A 19,941-nucleotide genomic window follows, 5' to 3' on the forward strand; every position below is an offset into this window, starting at 1 on the left:
ACGGGCCGAACCCGGGTCCTTGCGCGCTGTAACATGTGCACTTAGCCAAGTGCGCCACTGCCTGACCCTGGAGGAGCTTTCTGAGAAGTTTTTGTGTGTGTGTGGTGGGGTAGCTCAGAGGGGGTATAAAGATCATGAGGAAGGAGAATCTATTTTATCCTTTCTTCCCCCACTCTCTTCCTTCATTCTGTCTTTTTCTTTCTTTTTATTTATTTATTCCTTTTTGTTGCCCTTATTTTATTGTTGTAGTTATTGTTGTTACTGATATCGTTGTTGTTGGATAGGACAGAGAGAAATGGAGAGAGGACGGGAAGACAGAGGGGGGGAGAAAGAGAGACACCTGTAGACCTGCTTCATGGCCTGTGAAGTGACTCCCCTGCAGGTGGGGAGCCGGGGGACTCGAACCGAGATCCTTATGCAGGTCCTTGTGCTTTGTGCCACATGCGCCTAACCTGCTGCGCTACCGCCTGACTCCCTCTTCTTTCTTTTTTTAAGAAAATCATTTACTTATTTATTTTTATGAGAGAAAGAGAGTACTGCCCAGCTTTGTTCAGCATATGTTCATGTTGGGACTGAACCTAGGATCTCTGGGGCTCCATGCATATGAGTCCTGTGTTCTAACCCTGAGCTTTTTCATTTCTTACTAATTCCAAAGTATTAAATGACTGGGGCTTGGAAAACCATGCTATTCCCTTAAAAATTTTTAAAAATTTAAATATTAAAAATTTAAAATATTAAAAAATTTTCTTTATTATGGAAAATGTTAAACACAAAAACTAACCAAAGGAACATAATGTATTTGAATATGTATCTGTGTGCATGTTGTCCAAATTACTTATCTTTTTTTCTCAAGTGTTCTCCTAATTAAAAAAAAATGGTACTGAATTCTGGGGGTGAAGATTGTGTGGAATCACACTGCTCCTATCCTATAGTCTTGTCAATATTTCCATCTGATAAATAAAAATTAAAAAAATGGTACTGAAAATTTCTTTACCCACTCGAAAAGCTGTTTTTTATGTCTTATTTTCATTAGTTGTTTTTCTCTGCAGTTACAAGAAGCAGAATGGGAATGATTTATTTTATATCAGAAATGCTCTTGTATAAGAATTAGTGCCACAGTATTGTTGATTTAAGTGAATCCACTTTAATTTCCTAGCAAATGGTGAAAGATGGGGAGGGGGAGGAAACACCAGTATGATTCAGACCTTTATCTGAAAAACAAAGTGAAAGCATGTTTATTTTATCTCACATTTGAACCATTAGATTAGAATCACTAACTCTGAGAACTAAGAGTGAACCACGTATTGTCTTCTTGAGATAATCTTTCTGATGAAAATGAATGATAGAATTTTACTTCCTTCATTTTATTTTTGAATTTGTTAGCACTTTTCTAAAGAGGGCTATTTTTTCCCCCAAAAAAGCATTAGAAAGTTTTATCAGTTTTTTCAAGGGTGTACCTTCTAGATAGAACAAAGTTTAATCTACAGACAGAAATGTTTTTCTCTCTCACAAAGTAGGTTAACTAGCTTAGACCTATGACCTAGCTCTGTTCCATGAAGCCATTCATGGACTGGCTTCCAATTCGATCTTGAATCCTTTTAAAAAAATATTTTTATTATATTTATTTATTGGATAGAAACAGCCAGAAATTGAGAGGGGAGGAGGAAATTCAGAGAGAAAGAGAGATACTTGCAGCATTACTTTACCACTCACAAACCTTTTCCCCTGCAGGTGGGGACCAGGGGCTTGAACCCCGGGCCCTTACATATTGTAGCATGTACGCTCAACCAGGTGAGCCACCAACAGTCCCCCAACCTTGAATCCTTAAGGGAAGATAAATGTGCCAAGTATGCTTTCTAGCTGATGGAAAGGTGAAAAAGATCTTAAATTCAGGGAAAGTAGCTTGTTTTCAAATTGAGACTGGCCCATATATCACTTGTGTACTTTGGCCCTATCTTAGATGGTCACACCTACTGCATGCATTGAAGGCTGGGAAATAATATGGACCAGAAGTCCTGGAGGAAGAGAAGCCACAATGTTTTCATTATTTTTACTATCAATCATTTTGTATTGTTTGGACACTTTAAAATTTTTTATTATTTATTTATTAGAGCGGACTTGAGAAGGAAGGTGGCGATAGGGAAAAAGAAAGACAGCCGCAGCACTGCTTCACCACTTATAAAGCTTTCCCCCTGTAGGTGTGACCTCTACCAGGTGTACCACCTCTTGGCCTCTTATTTGGGCAGTCTGTAATTAATTAATTGATGAATTCTATTGCCATGAGGGTTATTTCTGGGACTCTGTACTTATAGGATGAATCCACTGCTCCTGGAGGCCATTTTTCCTGCCACCTCTTTTTTTTTTAAATGTTTATTAGATAGAACAGATAGAAATTGAAGGGAGAGGGAGAAAGAGAGACACTTGCAGACCTGCCTCACTACTTGTAAAGCTTCCCTCCCCACCTTGAACCCTAGCCCGCATGCATAATGTGTGCTCAGTCAGGTGTACCACAACCTGGCCCATAATTTCACTTTTTAAAGCTAGCTCACTATAAGGTTCTTACTTACGAGTGACTTGAGTGTGATCAGAACAACTCTCCATTCCTTATTCAGTTAAAAAGAATGACCTACAAAGAAACATTACCTATGGCTGACAAGAAAGCTCACCTGGAAGGGTCCCTGCTTTGTCATATGCATAATCTAGGTTTGAACCTGTAGTACTCTGCATGGAAATACTGTGGCATCTGGGGAGGCCTCCGTGCTGTGGTCTCTCTCTCTCTCTTTAAGAAAGGAGACATTGACAAAACTGTAGGATAGGAGGGGTACAACTCCACACAATTCCCACCACCCGATCTCCATATCCCATCTCCTCCCCTGAAAGCTTTCCCATTCTCTATCCCTCTGGGAGCATGGGTCCAGGGTTGTTGTGGGTTGCAGAAGGTAGAAGGTCTGGCTTCTGTAATTGCTTCCCCGCTGAATATGGGCATTGACTGCTCGATCCATACTCCCAGTCTGACTCTCTCATTCCCTAGTAGGGTGGGTCTCTGTGGAAGCAGAGCTCCAGGACACATTGGTGGAGTCGTCAGTCCAGGGAAGTCTGGTCAGCATCATGCTGGCATCCGGAACCTTGTGGCTGAAAAGAGAGTTAACATACAAAGCCAAACAAATTGTTGAACAATTACGGACCCAAAGGCTGGAATAGTGCAGATGAAGTGTTGAGGGTTACTCACTGCAGATTCTTGTGTACTTCTGCTTTCAGGCATATATTTTGCCCTAGTTTATGGATATGTGTGAGCATATGCTCTATCTCACGGAACCTGGTCTATATCTAGGTTTTGGGACTCTGTTAGGAAGTGAACCACCTGGGATGGAATTAGAGAATACTATGAAAGGAAAGGTCTCACCCGAGTAATGAAGCTGAAGGGTTGTCAGTCCACACCTGAAGTCTCTGGACACAGTCTGAGCTGAAGCATGTTGAGGTGGCAATCATTGCGTTGATTAGGTTTTGATCAGCGGATGCAATATTATTTGATATGGATTGGGAGAGGCATACGGGAAAGTGGGCCCTATCCAATGGTTCCAGGACTGGGGGAAATATAGGCTCTATAGTGGAGATGTGAGGTTCCTGCTGTCTTAGGGTTCAAAAAGACAATGGATAGTTATTGTTATCATCACATTATTTGTTAATTGGGTTAACTTTGAAAAGTCCCTTTGTTAGGGTTTGCTGTATAATATCCAACATCTTGTATATAGCTGTACCACTGGTTGCTTCTGTTCTACCTGGTCTAGGCTTTTGAGAGAGTGAACATATCAAAGACTCAGCCTAAGTATTAAAAAGACTCAGTGTGTGTTTTAAAAAGTTCGAGACATACAATCAATTTCTCTCCCCTCATATAAATTAAATAGTGATTTATATGACTACACTTTAATAGGAGTGTACATAGACACCATTCCCACCACCAAAAGACTGTGTCCCATTCCACCCATCCACCCCTGTCCCCCCACTGCCCTGGGAAGCCAAATGTCCATCCTTCTGGTCATCACAGGGTTTTTACTTTGATGCCCTACTCTCAATTTAGTCAAATCCTGCTTTTAGTTTCCCTTTCTGTTCTTCTTTCTTAACTTCTGTTGGTGAGTGGGATCATCCCATACTCATCTTTATCTTTCTGACTTAACTCACTTAACATAATTCCTTCTAGCTCTGACCAAGATGGGTCAGAGAAGGTGGATTCATTGTTCTTAATGGCTGCATAGTATTCCATTGTGTATATATACCACAGCTTTCTCAGCCACTCATCTGTTGTTGTGCACCAAGGTTGCTTCCAGGTTTTAGCTATTATGAATTGTGCTGCTATGAACATAGGAGTACATGCATCTTTTTGGTTGGGTGTTATGGAGTCCTCAGGGTATATCCCCAGGAGAGGAATTACTGATTCTTATGGAAGGTCCATGTCTAGCCTTGTGAGAGTTCTCCAGACTGCTCTCCAGAGAGGCTGGGCCAATTTACATCCCCACCAGCAGTGCAGAAGGGTTCCTCTGTTCCCACAGCCTCTCCAGCATTTGTTGCTGCTGTCCTTTTTGATATATGCCATTCTCACAGGAGTGAGGTGGTATCTCAATGTTATCTTTATTTGCATTTCTCTGACAATCAGTGACCTGGAGCAATTTTTCATATGTTTGTTAGCCTTTTGGATCTCCTCTGAAGTGAATGTTTGGTTCATATCCTCTGCCCATTTTTGGATGGAGTCATTTGTTTTTTTGATGCTAAGTTTGCTGAGCTCTTTGTATATTTTGGTGATTAGTCTCTTGTCTGATGTGTGGCATGTGAAGAATCTTCTCCCATTCTGTGAGGAGTCTCTTTGTGTAATAGTTTCTTTGGCTGTGCAGAAGCTTTTCAATTTGAGGTAGTCCCATTGGTTTGTTTCTGCTTTAGTCTTCCTTGCAATTGGGTTTATTTCATCAAAGATGTCCTTGAGGTTTAGGTGGGAAAGTGTTCCACCAATGTTTTCCTTTAAGTATTTGATAGTCTCTGGTCTAACATCCAGGTCCTTGATACATTTGGAGTTGATTTCTGTTTCTGGTGAAATAAGGTGGTTCAATTTCATTCTTCTGCATGTTTCAACCCAGTTTTCATTCTTCTGCATGTTTCAACCCAGTATTGAAGAGAGCATCCTTCTTCCATTTCATACTTTGGACCCCCTTATCAAAGATTAGGTGTCCATAGGTGTGGGGGTTTAGTTCTGGGCTTTCAATTCTGTTCCACTGGTCTGTGTGCCTAGTTTTGTTCCAATACCAGGCTGTTTTGATGATGATGGCCTTATAATATAGTTTGAGATCTGGGAGTGTGATGCCTCCATTTTTGTTTCTTTTCCTCAAGATTGTTTTGGCAATTCTAGGTGTTTTCTGGTTCCAGATAAATGATTGTAGTTTTTGTTTATTCTCTTAAAGAGGCTTGCTGGAACTTTGATGGGTATTGCGTTAAATTTGTATATGGCTCTCGGGAGAATATTCATTTTGATGATATTTATTCTTCCAATCCATTAGCATGGGATGTTTTTCCATTTCTTGCTATCAGTTTCTATTTCCTTGAATAGTGACTCATAGTTTTCAGTATACAAGTCTTTCACTTATTTGGTCAGCTTTACTCCTAGGTATTTTATTGATTTTGTTGCAACAGTGAATGGGAGTGATTTCTGGATGTCTTCTTCAGATTTAGTGTTTGCATAAAGAAATGCCACTGATTTTTTTTACATTGATTTTGTAGCCTGACACCTTGCTAGATTGCCTAATAACTTCCAGTAGTTTTCTGCTGGATTCTTTAGGTCTTTCTATGTATACTATCATATCATCTGTAAATAGTGAGAGTTTGACCTCTTCCCTTCTAGTCTGTATTCCTTTGATTTATTTCTCTTGCCTGATTGCTATGGCAAGAACTTCCAATACTATGTTGAAGGGTAATGGTGATAGTGGACAGCCCTGTCTAGTCCCCGATCTGAGGGGGAATGCTTTCAGCTTCTGTCCATTGAGTATGATGTTGGCTGTAGGTTTGCTGTATATGGATTCCACTATCTTGAGGAATTTCCCGTCTATTCCCATTTTTTTGTAGAGTTTTGAGCATGAATGGGTATTGAATTTTGTCAAAGGTTTTCTCTGCATCTATTGAGATAATCATGTGGTTTTTGGCTTTGCTTTTATTGATGTGGTGAATTACTTTGATTGACTTACGGATGTTGAACCAGCCTTGCATTCCTGGGATAAATCCCACTTGGTCATGATGAACAATCTTTTTGATATGCTGCTGTATCCCGTTGGCCAAGATCTTGTTTAATATTTTGGCATCTATGTTCATCAAAGATATTGTTCTGTAGTTTTCTTTTTTTGTTGTGCCCCTATCTGTTTTTGGTATCAGGGTGATGCTGGCTTCATAGAAGGTGGAAGGGAGTATTTCTGTTTCTTCGATCTTATGGAAAAGCTTTAGAAGTATGGGTATTAACTGTTTCCTGAAGGTTTTGTAGAATTCGTTTGTGAAGCCATCTGGTCCAGGACTTTTATTATTGGGGAGATTCTTAATAACTGTTTTGATTTGTCTGTGATTGGTGTAGTTAGGTTTTGTAGTTCTTCTTGGTTCAGTTTTGGAAGGGCATATGTTTCTAGAATTCTTGCATTTTTTCCAGATTTTCTAGCTTGGTGGCATATAGTTCTTCATAGAAGTTTCGCATGGTTTTCTGGATTTCTGTGGTGTCAGTTGTGATATCTCCTCTATTGTTTACAATTCTTTTAATTTGAGTCTTCTTCCTTTTTGTTTAGTGAGTCTGGCTAGGGGTTTATCAATCTTGTTTAATTTTTCAAAGAACCAACATTTGGCTTCATTAATCTTTTGTATGGTTCTCTTATTTTCAATGTTATTTATTTCTGCTCTAATTTTAGTGATTTCTGTCCTTCTGGTTGCTTTAAGGTTCCTTTGTTCCTCTTCCTCTAAGTCCTTGAGGTGTGCAGTAAGGTTATTTATTTGAGCTTTTATTTGTTCTTTAATATGTGATTGTATGGCTATGAGTTTCCCTCTCAATACTGCTTTAGCTGTGTCCCAAATATTTTGATAGCTTGTATCTTCATTTTCGTTTGTTTCCAGGAACATTTGAATTTCTTGCTTGAGTGTCTCTCTGACCCAGTGGTTCTTAAGCAGTATGTTGTTTAGTTTCCAAATTCTGTGTCTTTTAATAATTTTCTGTTTGTTGTTAAATGTTAGTTTTACTCCACTATGGTCTGAGAAGATACTTGGGATGATTTCAATGCTCTTGAATTTGTTGATGCTGTCTTTGTGGCCTAACATGTGGTCTATTCTTGAGTATATATTGTGTGGATTTGAAAAGAATGTGTATTCTAGTTTTTTGGGGTGAAGAACTCTGCAAATGTCCAGGAGGTCTAGTCTGTCCATCTCTTCATTTAATTCTCTCGTTTCTTTGTTGATTCTCTGCTTTGTTGACCTGTCTAAGTATGAGAGTGGGGTGTTAAAGTCTCCCACTATTATTGTATTACTATTGATGTATTTTTGAAGTTCTTTCAGTAAGTGCTTGCTCTCTGTTTTAAAGGTGACTTTTAAAAATTATCTTTATTTATTTACTGGATAGAGACAGCCAGAAATTGAAAGGGAAGGGGAAGATAGAGAGGAAGAGAGACAGAGAGACACCTGCAACACTGCTCCACCACTCACAAAGCTTTCCCCCTGCAGGTGGGGACCTGGGGCTCGAACCCAGGTCCTTGTAACATGTGTGCTCAACCAGGTGTGCCACCACCTAGCCCCATGTCTTCCTCTTTCTATATAAAAAAAGTTCTCCTGAAGCAATGAAGCTCTCCACTAGGAAAGAACAAGAAATATGGAAGGAATATCTTACTAGAGCCTAGGTAGTCTGTTGATTACTGATATGTTGTGACGTCAGCCTTCCTTCTCTCTAGAACCAATCACTGAGACCTTTCTATGAATATATTTTTTAATGCTTCTTTTCTCAAAATTTCTCCATCTACTGCTTTTCTATCCCCTCGCTGCCACTCCCTTTTTGTTTGTTGGTTCTTTCTTTCTTTCTTTCTTTCTTTCTTTCTTTCTTTCTTTCTTTCTTTCTTCCTTCCTTCCTTCCTTCCTCCCTCCCTCCCTCCCTCCCTCCCTCCCTCTCTCTCTCTCTCTCTTTCTTTCTTTCTTTCTTTTCTAGTGTGAGAGAGCTTCCTCCTGCCAGATGCAGACATTGGTCACACAGTCTTCAGGGTGAGGGCGATATTTGTGTTATAGAGCATAAGGTGACTCGGTGGTATATAGTGCATGGCTTGCACGAGTGAATCCTGCACCAAATATGTGAGAGTGATATTCTGGTTTGTTGTTCCTGTCTGTCTTTTTTTTCTGATACATTAAATAAGCAAATCACAATGAAAGGGTATTGTTGAGTTTACTGTTGTACCTGTCAGAGTTAAGCAGACATCTTGACTCTCGCTATCATGTGGAGATTTCTGGCTGAAACGTCAGTTGTCTTGGGCTTGGAGAGATGGTTGAGCACTAGAGAGCATGCCTTGCATGTGTGTGGCCCTGGGTTCAATTCTCAGCACCACATATGACAGAACAGTGCTTTGGTGTCTGTTTGTCTGTATCTCTCTCATAAATAATAAGATTTAAAAAGAAACTTAGACAGATTCATTCACCTATTTGATGACTACAAAAATTCCAGAGTTCATTTGCTGATCTTGATATACAGACATCCACACTGAAACCTTCCATCTGGAGACTTTTGTCTGCCAATCAGAGACAGATGGACTAAGAGCCAATCCAAAAGTTTTCACCATAAAAGAGTTAAAACCCAGATCAATTCTCTTTTTGACTTTTTAAAGTTCCCCTGGGGCTGGGGTGGAGCCAGGTGTACAGTGACTTACACAGGTCATATGTGGGTGTGAAACTAAGATCTTAGGATTTTATAAACCACTGTTAAATCATTATTTGTGAAAAATGTTAATAAAATAAGTAGGTAAATAAAGAATTTCCCTGTGTCCTCAATCTGAGTAAATATACCATGGGACCACTCCTTGGGTGTAGACCTGGATCACTATTTCTGTTCTGGAACAAACTCTTTCACCGACCATCTTCATGCTTGAATTTTGCACCAGTCCACCTTCAGCAGGTCAGACAGCTAAGCCCAAGGATTCTGTAGTTTACTACACGTACCAACTTATGAAGAGAAGAAATAGTTTTGACTTAAAGCACAGGTTACGACTGAGTACCATTATTTAACAGATAATGAAGATGGAGTGCTACACAGTGCTGTTTTATTATGAAACCTAAAATACTGCCTGATTCTGGAATAGTTCTAATACATGGTGTTAAGTGAGGAGCCTCAAATGTCCTCTTTATTCTGACTGAAGTTATCTTAGCATCCCCCCCTTTGGCTATATTTCTACTATTTAATTTCCACTTACTTTCCCAAAGGAAATTGGGGTCTAAGCTGAGAGTATACACTGCAGAAGACAGCGTGGTAAGATTTGTTCTTACATAAGAGCTACCCATTTTAGGTACTTCTGAATAGAAATATAACTTAATAGATACTGTTGGGAGACAGAAAAATCCACTTCTCAAATAAATACAGGTCTGACATTTATTCATGTTAGGCTTCATTTCATTTCATTTTTTTTTTACTTTTCATTTATTTATTTATTTATTTATTTATTTATTTTTGCCTCCATGGTTATCGCTGGGGCTTGGTGCCTGCACCATGAATCCATTGCTCCTGGAGGCTATTTTTTCCCCTTTTGTTGCCCTTGTTGTTTGCTCTTATCATTATTGTTGTTAGTAGTATTGTTGTTGGCTAGAACAGAGAGAAATGAAGAGAGGACAGGAAGACAGAGAAGGGGAGAGAAAGATAGACACCTGCACTGCCTGTGAAGCGACCCCCTCCCCCTCTGCAGGTGGGGAGTCAGGGTCTGGAACAGGAATCCTTAGGGCAGTCCTTGTACTTTGCGCCATGTTAGATTTCTTATTCCAAAAAGGCACTAATTTTGTAATAAACTTATGATGAGATGTGAAATGATAAGTGGTTTGTCCTGGCAGAGTTTTGAAACCAAGAGCTTTAACAAACTATATGAACCTTAGAGCTTTACCAAGAGTTAGACTGAATTATATAACTTTGCTAATTTTTTTAGGTAAAATATTGATGGATATTTACATAGTAAGATTACAGTTCTGGCAAGGATGCACTACTTGCTTTTCTTGTAAAGAGTTCATCCCTTCCCTACTCTGATAAGTGGCTTGTTTGTTTCTTATACTTTTCATTATTATTGCCTTTTGGTAATTCACAGTCACCTTTGCTTTCTTCTGTCTCCGATTAAGTTTCCGGGTTAGTACCTCAGTTTGCATGATAGGAAATACTATGTTTAGGGCTGACGACCCCACCAATGTGTCCTGGAGCCCTACCTCCCCAGATCCCTGCCCCACTAGGGAAAGAAAGAGACAGGCTGGGAGTGCTGACCGATGTGTCAATGCCCATGTTCAGTGGGGAAGCAATTACAGAAGTCAGACCTTCCACCTTCTACACCCCATAATAATCCTGGGTCCATACTCCCAGAGGGTTAAAGAGTAGGAAAGCTATCAAGGGTTGGATATGGAATTCTGGTGATGGGAATTGTGTGGAAATGTACCCCTCTTGTCCTATGGTCTTGTCAATATTTCCATTTTATAAATAAAAATTATATAATAAAAAAAAGAAAATATGTTTAAACTAGGATGAACAATCCTAGTATCACCTTACTCTTAAAACTTTTTTTTTCTTTCTTAGCAGTATTTTTCATAATGTAAAAGGTCCCAAGATCTTTTGCCTAAAATTGCCAGACCATGAAAATGAGAACCGGTAGTCTGGTCAACAGATTTGTAACACTGGGCAGAGAATATAACTTTCGGTGGTTTGGGTTTCTTGTTGGCAAGACAATGACAGTTTCCATGATCTAACTCAATGGTAATGCTCAAAGGTTAATTTGTTAAAGTTTCCAAATTTAATCATTAGCAGCTAGGATGAGAGAGCAGTGCTCTTGTATCTCAATTCCAATGAAACACGGAGAAAGAAGGCTTAAGTTATAGCTTTAAGTTTTATTTGAAGAAAATATATAACCTAGAGTTGATGTCTCTGTGACTATTATTTCTGAGAGGGTCTACTCTTTGTGGTATGGAGAATGGCTAGGATAGAAAGCTCCAGTACTATGAAATTTTGTCTTTGCTGTCTCACATATTATTTCCTCTGTTCAGTGAGAACAGTGTTAAACTTTTGGGTATTGAGAGGTTGGTGTGGCTCTTATTAATGCTCTAGAGGTCATAGGTTATCTTCTAATAATGTCTGGGGATTGAATTCAATTGTTTATTTAGCTTTCTCTCTAAAGTAGGAGGCTGAAAATGGAATGCCATTATGCCCTCTAAAAATATTTATGAGGGAGAGAGAGTGGGAGAGAGACACCAGAGTACTACTCAGCTCTGGTATATGCAGTGCCTGGAATTGAACCTTGGACCTCAGGAATGTAACACTTATATTCTACCTCTGAGCTACCTGCCCATTGACATTATTATGCTATTCCCTTCAAATCTCCCTCTGCTTCCACGATAGAGGCTATTTGTGTTGTGGTTAATAATGTAGACTCTATGATTAGATTGCATACTTAAACCTGACTCTTAATTCCTGCTATGTGGCTTATAAAATACAGACAGTAGTGGTCTGGGAGGTGGCACAGTGGATAAAGCACAAGATTCTGAACCATGAGGTCTAGAGTTCAATCCCCCAGCAGCACATGTACCAGAGTGATGTCCAGTTCTTTCTCTCTCTGCCTATCTTTCTCATGAATAAATAAATTCTTAAAAAAAATAAAATAAAATGCAGTCAGTAATTGCATCTCCTTCAGAAGGTTTATTGAAAGAATGGAAATATGTGATATATCTGAAGTGCATAATGCTCAAGAGCAGTGCCAATACTTAGCAAAAGTGTAGAGGTAATGATCACTATACTGTCTTTTCACTATTGTGCACAAATAGAAATTCTATAAGGAGACTTTTTGATTTTCCTGTACTCCGCTTATCCCTCTGAAATTTATCGATCTTGTCTAAAAGTCTCTGGATTCATCTTCTAGGAACGGGATGATGTTTACTTTTAGGGGAAATCCACTCCCAGTTTCATCCTCTTCTGTGTGTAGCCTTTGGTAGAAACGTGTTTCGGAGTTTGTAGTTTCGCATTGAAGGTTTTTGTTTCCATTGCTGCAGGGGTCAAGCTCCCTGAAATACGGCAATGTTCTGGAGTGGGTAGCCTATGTTCTCTATGTACTTCATGATTTCAGCTCTTACATCCAAGTCCACTCCATTTAGAATGAGTGTTTGTATTTGGTGTTAGAATAGTGATCCAGTTTTATTCTTTGGCACAATTTTTCCATCACTATTTATTGGAGAGACTTTCCTTACTCCATTCATTATATGTTACTGAATTCCTCATAACAAATTAACCATTCATCTAAGTGTGAATTTATTTCTGGAATCTCAATTCTTTTTTTTTTTCCCCTCCAGGGTTATTGCTGGGCTCGGTGCCTGCACCATGAATCCACTGCTCCTGGAGGCCATTTTCCCCCCTTTTGTTGCCCTTGTTGTTGTAGCCTCGTTGTGGTTGTTATTATTATTGCCATTGTTGATGTTGTTCATTGTTGGATAGGACAGAGAGAAATGGAGAGAGGAGGGGAAGACAGAGAGAGAGGGGAAGAGAAAGATAGACACCCTCAGACCTGCTTCACCGCCTGTGAAGCGACTCCCCTGCAGGTGGGGTGGGGAGCCGGGCGCTGTAACCGGGATCCTTATGCTGGTCCTTGCGCTTTGTGCCACATGGGCTTAACCCACTGCTCCACCGCCCCACCCCCTGGAATCTCAATTCTATCTTTTTTTTATCTCAGTATCACGCTGTTTTGATCAGTATAGTTTGCAGTGTGGTCTGTAGTCGTGAAGTGTGATCTCACCCCCTCCTCCTTCTCCCTTCAGATTGTTTTGCTCTTTGGGGTCTTTTGTGGTTTCATACAGATTTCAGTCATATTTTTTTAATTTCCTTGAATGCTGCCATTGGAATTTTGATAGGAATTGCAGTCAGTCTATGTGTTACATCACAGTGGTTTGTGTAGTAGATTTTTCATGCCTGAGGTCCCAGAGATCAAAGGTACCAACACCACCATAAGCCAGAACTGATCTGTGCTCTGGTCTCTTACTTTCTCTCTCTCTCTCCCCCTCTCATTGAAATAGAATAAACAAAATCTCAAATAAATAAATAAATAAATAAATTTGCTCTTTCTGCTGAGGTAGACCTAACAAACTTGTGAGTAAATGGCTCTCACTCATTTTCTTTTCTTCTCTCTCAGTCCTTGTGTACTCAACATGTCGCCTTCTCAATTTTCCTGAACAAAGTTTAAAATTTCTGAAAAAAAAATCTATATATTGTTTTGGGTTATATTGGTCATTCTTTTTTTATTTATTCTATTATTTGATTGTTTGTTTTTTGTTTTTTAAAGATTTTATTTATCTACTAATGAGAAACATAGGAGGAGAGAGAAAGAACCCCGGTACATGTGCTGCTGGGCATTGAACTTAGGACCTCATGCTTGAGAGTCCGATGCTTTATCCACTGTGCCACTTCCCGGACCATCGTGTTTGTTTATTTATTTATTTTTTTCTGGAGCACTGCTCAGCTAGGTTTATGGAAGTCGTAGAGATTGAAACCATTGGTGCTTCAAGCATAGAAGGCTTTTTGTGTAGCCATTATGCTGTCTCTCCCCAGCCCACTATTTTTTCAGGCAGAGATGAAGAGGCACAGAGGCAGAAACAGAAAGGGAAAGAAACCACAACACTGAAACTCCTTGAATGTGTATCATCTACATGGCAAAGCAGCACACTCTCCAAGTGAGCTATTGATATTTTGCAGGCCTAGTTATTTTAATAATGTTCATTTTTCCAATTCCTGAGCAAGAATGTCTTTTCATTTCTTTGTGTTTTCTATTTCTTTTAAAAATGTCTTCCATATTTCATTGTAGAGGTCTTTCACTGCTTTTGTTATGTTACATATAGGTATTTGATTCATTTTACTTTTCCTATTTTATTATTTTTTTTAACCACAGCAATGTTCAACTTTGGTTTATAGTAATGAAGGGGATTGAAGCTGGGACTTTGAAGCCTTAGGCATGAGAGTCCCTTTGCATAATCATCATGCTGTCTACCCGAGTATTTGATTTTTTTTTTATGTAACTATAAATGAAATAGTTTCTTGATTTCCTTCTCTTAAGGTTCATTTTCTTTTGTGTATATAATTGCAACAAAGTTTTGTACATTGCTTTTGTAATCTGTTACTGGGCTGTTTAAAAAAAAAATCCTGGGAGTCAGGCTGTAGCGCAGCGGGTTAAGCGCAGGTGGCGCAAAGCACAAGGACTGGCATAAGGATCCCGGTTCGAACCCCGGCTCCCCACCTGCAGGGGAGTCGCTTCACAGGCGGTGAAGCAGGTCTGCAGGTGTCTATCTTTCTCTCCTCTTCTCTGTCTTCCCCTCCTCTCCCCATTTCTCCCTGTCCTATCCAACAACGACAACAACAATAAAACAATAAGGGCAACAAAAGGGAATAAATAAATAAAATAAATATTTAAAAAAAAAATCCTGGTAGAGTCTTTAAAGTTTTCAAAGTCTATTATGTCATCTGCAAAATAGTGATAGTTTTACTTAGTTTTCAGTTTGTATTTCTTTTTATTGCTTTATTGTTCTGACTAGAAGTTCTAGTGGTATGTTGAATAATAGGGGTGAGAATAGAAATCCATACCCCACTAGGGAAAGATAGAAACAGGCTGGAGGTATGGCTCTCCCAGTTTTTGATCTACTGGAAGTTTTCTAGCATTAACTGGATTATTTCCAGATTTCCCTCAACCTGAATCCACCACAGTCCCCCCCCCCAAATTTTGTATTTGTTCTGTCTTCTGTTTATTTGCAAGTTAACTCCTTAATAGTTTCAACAAAAAGGAAAGGAGCTGTGAAACTGCTTCATGGTGTATAGAATACGCTTTCCTTGTCCAAGGACCCTGGGTTTGATCCCCAGCACCACACCAGAGAATGAAGGGTAGCAGAGCAGTGCTTTAGAATCTCTCCCCTCCTCCCCCCACCAAAACAAACAAACAAACAAACAAACTATAGGATAAAATTTGAACTGGGGAGGCAGTCCAGTGATTTTGTTTACCAACGCATAAGGCCCTGAGTTCTTTCCAGTACTACATTAAAAGCAAAACAAACAAAAAACTCCAAGAACTTTTACTGGGATTAAGGAGAGATCCAGTGCTGATGTATATACTCAGCTCTCCATATCTACCTGGATGTCTACATGGGGAGAATTTTCCTTCATTTGTATATCTGTGAGCTTTGTTTTCTTTGGCCAGGACTCTGCATTGAACAATGAATTATTAAAATAGCAATGAACATTTTAATTGTGGGATATGGGCTGGTGTAAAGAACCCTTAACTGAATCAGGAGTTGTATTGAGTGACCTTGAACAAGTCGCTAAAATTCCTTTTTTTAAAAAAAAAAATATATATATATTTTGTTAGTGATTTAATACTGATTTACAAGATCCTAAGATAATAGAGGTGTAATTCTAACCACTCCCACCACCAAAGTTCTGTGTGCTTTCCCCCAGCCCCCCAATAGTAATCACAATAGTACTCCCAAGATTATAGTTATGGGTTGATTATACATATATTTTTTTCTTTCTTCAAGTTCATATGTTTCAGTTCTCTATATTCCACTTATGGGTGAAATCACTTCTTAGTTGTCCTTCCTTTTTCCTCTTCCCACTCTGATAAGAGAAATAGTGCCTGACTTCCTTACGTGTTCTTCAGAATCTATTCCCTCTTAGTGATTGTGGAAAAACAAAGGCTCCCTGTCACAAAAGCTCTGGGGTCTGGTGGAACTGGGTTCAGAGCCCTCTGGTTCTGAACCCAAGCATTTTCCTGTCTGGGAGTATGGACCAAAACACTGGTACAGAAGGAAGGAGTTCTGGCTTCTTTATGTAATTGCCTCTCTGCTGGCAAGTCACTAAACTTTCTAAACTTTAGCTTCTTAGTTTATAAAATGAGTGAGATAGATGAGATGATGGCTAACACTTCTTTTAACCTAAGTGGTATTATTCTGCATGACTGTAATTTCTTATGTAGATCAGATAAGGTGCTTTTTTCCCAATATATTGAAAAATTGCTATTGAATAATAGGAACACTTTTTTCAAGTCCCTGATTTTGAGACATTTTATTTTTAGAAGTGTAGATGATATACCTATGTTCATAGCAGCACAATAGCCCAAAACCTGGAAAATAATAATATAATAATATAATAATAATATTATTATAATATTATAATATAATAGCCCAAACCTGGAAACAATTCAGGTGCTCAATGACACATGAGTGGTTAGGAAACTTATGATACATATGCACAATGGGATTCTACTTAGTGTTGAAAAATTATGGAATCATCCCATTGCTTGATTGTGTATGGAACTTGAATGAATCATGTTAAATGAGATAAGCAAAAAGGAGAGGGATGTATACCACTTATAATTACTTAAGTGGAACTTAAGAAACAAACAAAGAAAGAAAAACATGGTGAAAAATTTGAATTGTGTGTGGTGTATTGCAGCAAGCAAAGGAGTCTGGGGTGGGGAGTGGAAATGGGTAGAGAGCACATTGGGGGCGCCATGCAGAATGGTGGAGAAGTACTTAAGGTGGTGGTGGGAGTGGTGTGCAGATACCTATCATGGGGAGACATTGTACCCATGTGTCAACAACTGTCCTATAAAGAATTGCTTCCCCAGTAAAATTAAAAAAAAAGGGGGGGGGAGGAGGAGTAGAAGGAGAAAGAGGAGTGTAGATGAGACACACCCACATACTCTTCTAGACTTTCCAAAAGTCTGCATTCCATTTGGTAGCTATGGTATTGCTCACTGGGTTGGGAACCACATTTTTTGCATATGACCTGCTTTTCTGGGGCATAGCTTGTTTTTGCCTTACAAGTGACACTTATCATGTTTACCTTGTACTGAAAATATATTGCACAATAGTGAAAAGCTTTCTAAAGAGGGGTATTTGTATACTGGCAGTTTTTCAAGAAAAGTAAAAAGAAAAATTTAATTCAGAATAAAGAAAATCAACTCAGATGCCAAAGGATCAAGAGCTTTCCTCTGATTTCTCAACGTAGGGTAGTGAATGAATCAGCTACTTATAGGGAGGCTGCTGTAAACATCAAGAGTTAGTGTAGGAGCTTATTGACTTCCTTTATGATAATGACTCTCAATTCTATCCTGGACCCCAGCCTACATCAGTCCATTCGAATTATCTGGGTGTTGTTCATGGATATCTACATTTAAAAAACCTATCTAGGTGATTAGAAGTTTAAACTTGACAATTATTGCTAAAAGCTAGGTGGAATGTTAGACTATGTACATTAGTTACCACATTATGATGGGGTAACATCATAAACTCTGGGATGGATGATACTCAGATCATGGATTTAGGAACTGGAAGGTTTTAATTAATTAGATTCATTCTAGGAAGGCTCCATTGTCAGGGAAGCTTTGAGTGAATTAAATTTGTGAGTTAACTTTTTATAGGTGGTGAAGTAGGGGCTGTCTAAGCTTGAGGAATGAATGGAATCATGACTATTTTGAGTGGGATGTAGAGTGTTTGGGGAGCAGTGAAAGTAAATATTGAGTATTAGGTTGTAGCCAGCTAATGGATAATCATTCTCCAGTGTCAACTAAAGAGTTTTGACTTTCTCCTGTAGGCAGTGGGAAGGTTCTGAGCAAGCATTAAAAAATTTCTAGTTTTTCAATAATTAAAAATAGTTGTTTTATTATTTAAGTCACATTGAAGAAGGAAGGCGTGACGGAGAGAAAGAGAGAAATCAGAACACCAGGAGCCTCAGATATATAAGCCCTCTATTCTACCAGCTGAGCTATTTCTTGGACGTATCACTGAAGATTTCTGCTGCATGAAATGACACTGTGAGAAGTGTCATCTTTAAAGAGAATTAAATAGAAACAAGGCATTCATTTTCTGGATAAATGGGCTAAGAACCTAGAGAAAGGAGGACCAGTTGCTGTCATGGCCATAAATACTCTGATCTAGGAAAATAATCGTGGGTTTTAAAAAATGATAATTTCCATAGTGCTTTTTCCTACTTCAGTATCACTTTATTGAGGAAAAGTTATTTATAGGATTGTTGTTATGAGGGTGCATTTCCACATTTCCCCAAGATAAGTGTCAGTACATTTCACCCTCCCCCCCAACTGTCATCCTGTTTCACCACAGGGACTTAGGTCCCTAACCTTCCCTAAGTGCTCATCCTTTTCCCCTTCCAAGTTCCTGAATCTGCAGCCATAGACTCCTGTCCTCTGAGGATTCACTCTTTGTCCTTTGCTTTCTTTATTAGATCCTGTCTATGAATGAGGTTATTTGGTATCTGTCCTCCTCTTGACTTATTTTGTTCTTACACAGCACTGCTACAATAACTTCTTTCCATACCTCATTATATATCAAAATTACCTTGTAGCATTGATCTCCATATCTATCTCTTTTTTTTCTACTTTACTTCATGATTTCTTCCACAATTATGACTCCATTATTTTAAATTTAAGAGCATAGTAGGATATTAAAATGGTGACAGTGAAGGAATGGAGGTATCAGAAACCAAGGGAATAAGCACATTATCTTGTCTGGGTTTCTGAAGTTGCTGGCTGCTTAGGACCAAAGCTGATAGGCTATTGGAGGGGTCTTGACTTGGATACAAACTATTTTGATGGGTTGTTTGGACTGGTACTTGGGAAACAACAGTGTATGAGGAAAGTCAGTAGTGAAGTAGGTGCAGTGATTGGGGTCGTGTCTTGAGGGTTTGAGTTTGTATGTTTCCAAGCACTTGGACAAGTCGAGCTTCACCTTTGGATAGCCAAAAGTTTTTTGGGAAGCATTTGCTGGGTGTCATGGTACACAGAGGAATATTAGCCAGAGAGACACTGCTAGTAATTTTTTGACATCTTGGTCGTTCTATGATTTGGTGAGGCTATAACGTGCTTGCTTAAGTCCATATAGCATTTAGAGTGCCTACCCTACCTGGCTCTGGTTGACAACTATACAAGTTATATTTCAAGATACACCTAAAGCTTGTGGATAGGGAGGCACTATCTACCTATTCATTCTATCAATGAGGCTGAATTAGTCTTGCGTATAGTCTTCATCCACTACTCAGATGAATTCATTGAGAATCCCTTCCAGGATAGAAATGAGGATGGACAATAAATTAGTGCTTCCAAGGAATTGTGACTGTGACAAAGGAACAGATGACTATTTCTACAGCATCAGAGAAAGTGGGGTAGGGGAATCGTAACCTTCGTGTTTTAGAAACGAAGGAACTGATGTTTAGATGTTAAACTGTCGTAAAGAGATTTTATAGCAAATGGTGGGGCCAGAGCCCATGATGACATATCTTTAACAGGAAGTTACCAGGGCACTTCCCATCTATCAGGCTGGGTGTAAAGATAATTTAGTGTCAAGACTCTGACTATGCTTTCAAGGAACCACTTCTGCTTATTGCGTGACATTGATGGCCTCTTACAGACTTCTTGCAGAGGTGTGGTGGAGGGAAGGGAAGAAAAGGGCTATTGTTAATTCAACTTCCCTGGTGAACCTTCAGATCTTTTCTGATTATCTTTGGGTTTCCAGATAGCTACACTTTGTTGAACTGTAAGAGGCTTCTCTGGATAGTTTGGATATAGGGCCTCCAGATACAGGACTGGGAAATACCCTCTGTCCTACATTCTGCCTTGAGAAAGGTTAGCAGTAACAGGATGGGTTTCCTTTTTTCTTGTGTTTGAAACCGGAAGAGAC

The 19,941-nt window shown here is 39.1% G+C and overlaps 1 protein-coding gene across 1 annotated transcript in view; it reads left to right on the forward strand.

Annotated features, from left to right (window-relative positions):
• Nucleotides 1-19,941, forward strand: part of TEC (tec protein tyrosine kinase) — a 152,752-nt gene that overhangs the window by 41,390 nt on the left and 91,421 nt on the right. The gene's annotated exons all lie outside the window — the stretch shown is intronic.

Source organism: Erinaceus europaeus, chromosome 3 (genome assembly GCF_950295315.1).
Source record: "Erinaceus europaeus chromosome 3, mEriEur2.1, whole genome shotgun sequence".
NCBI lineage: Eukaryota > Metazoa > Chordata > Mammalia > Eulipotyphla > Erinaceidae > Erinaceus > Erinaceus europaeus.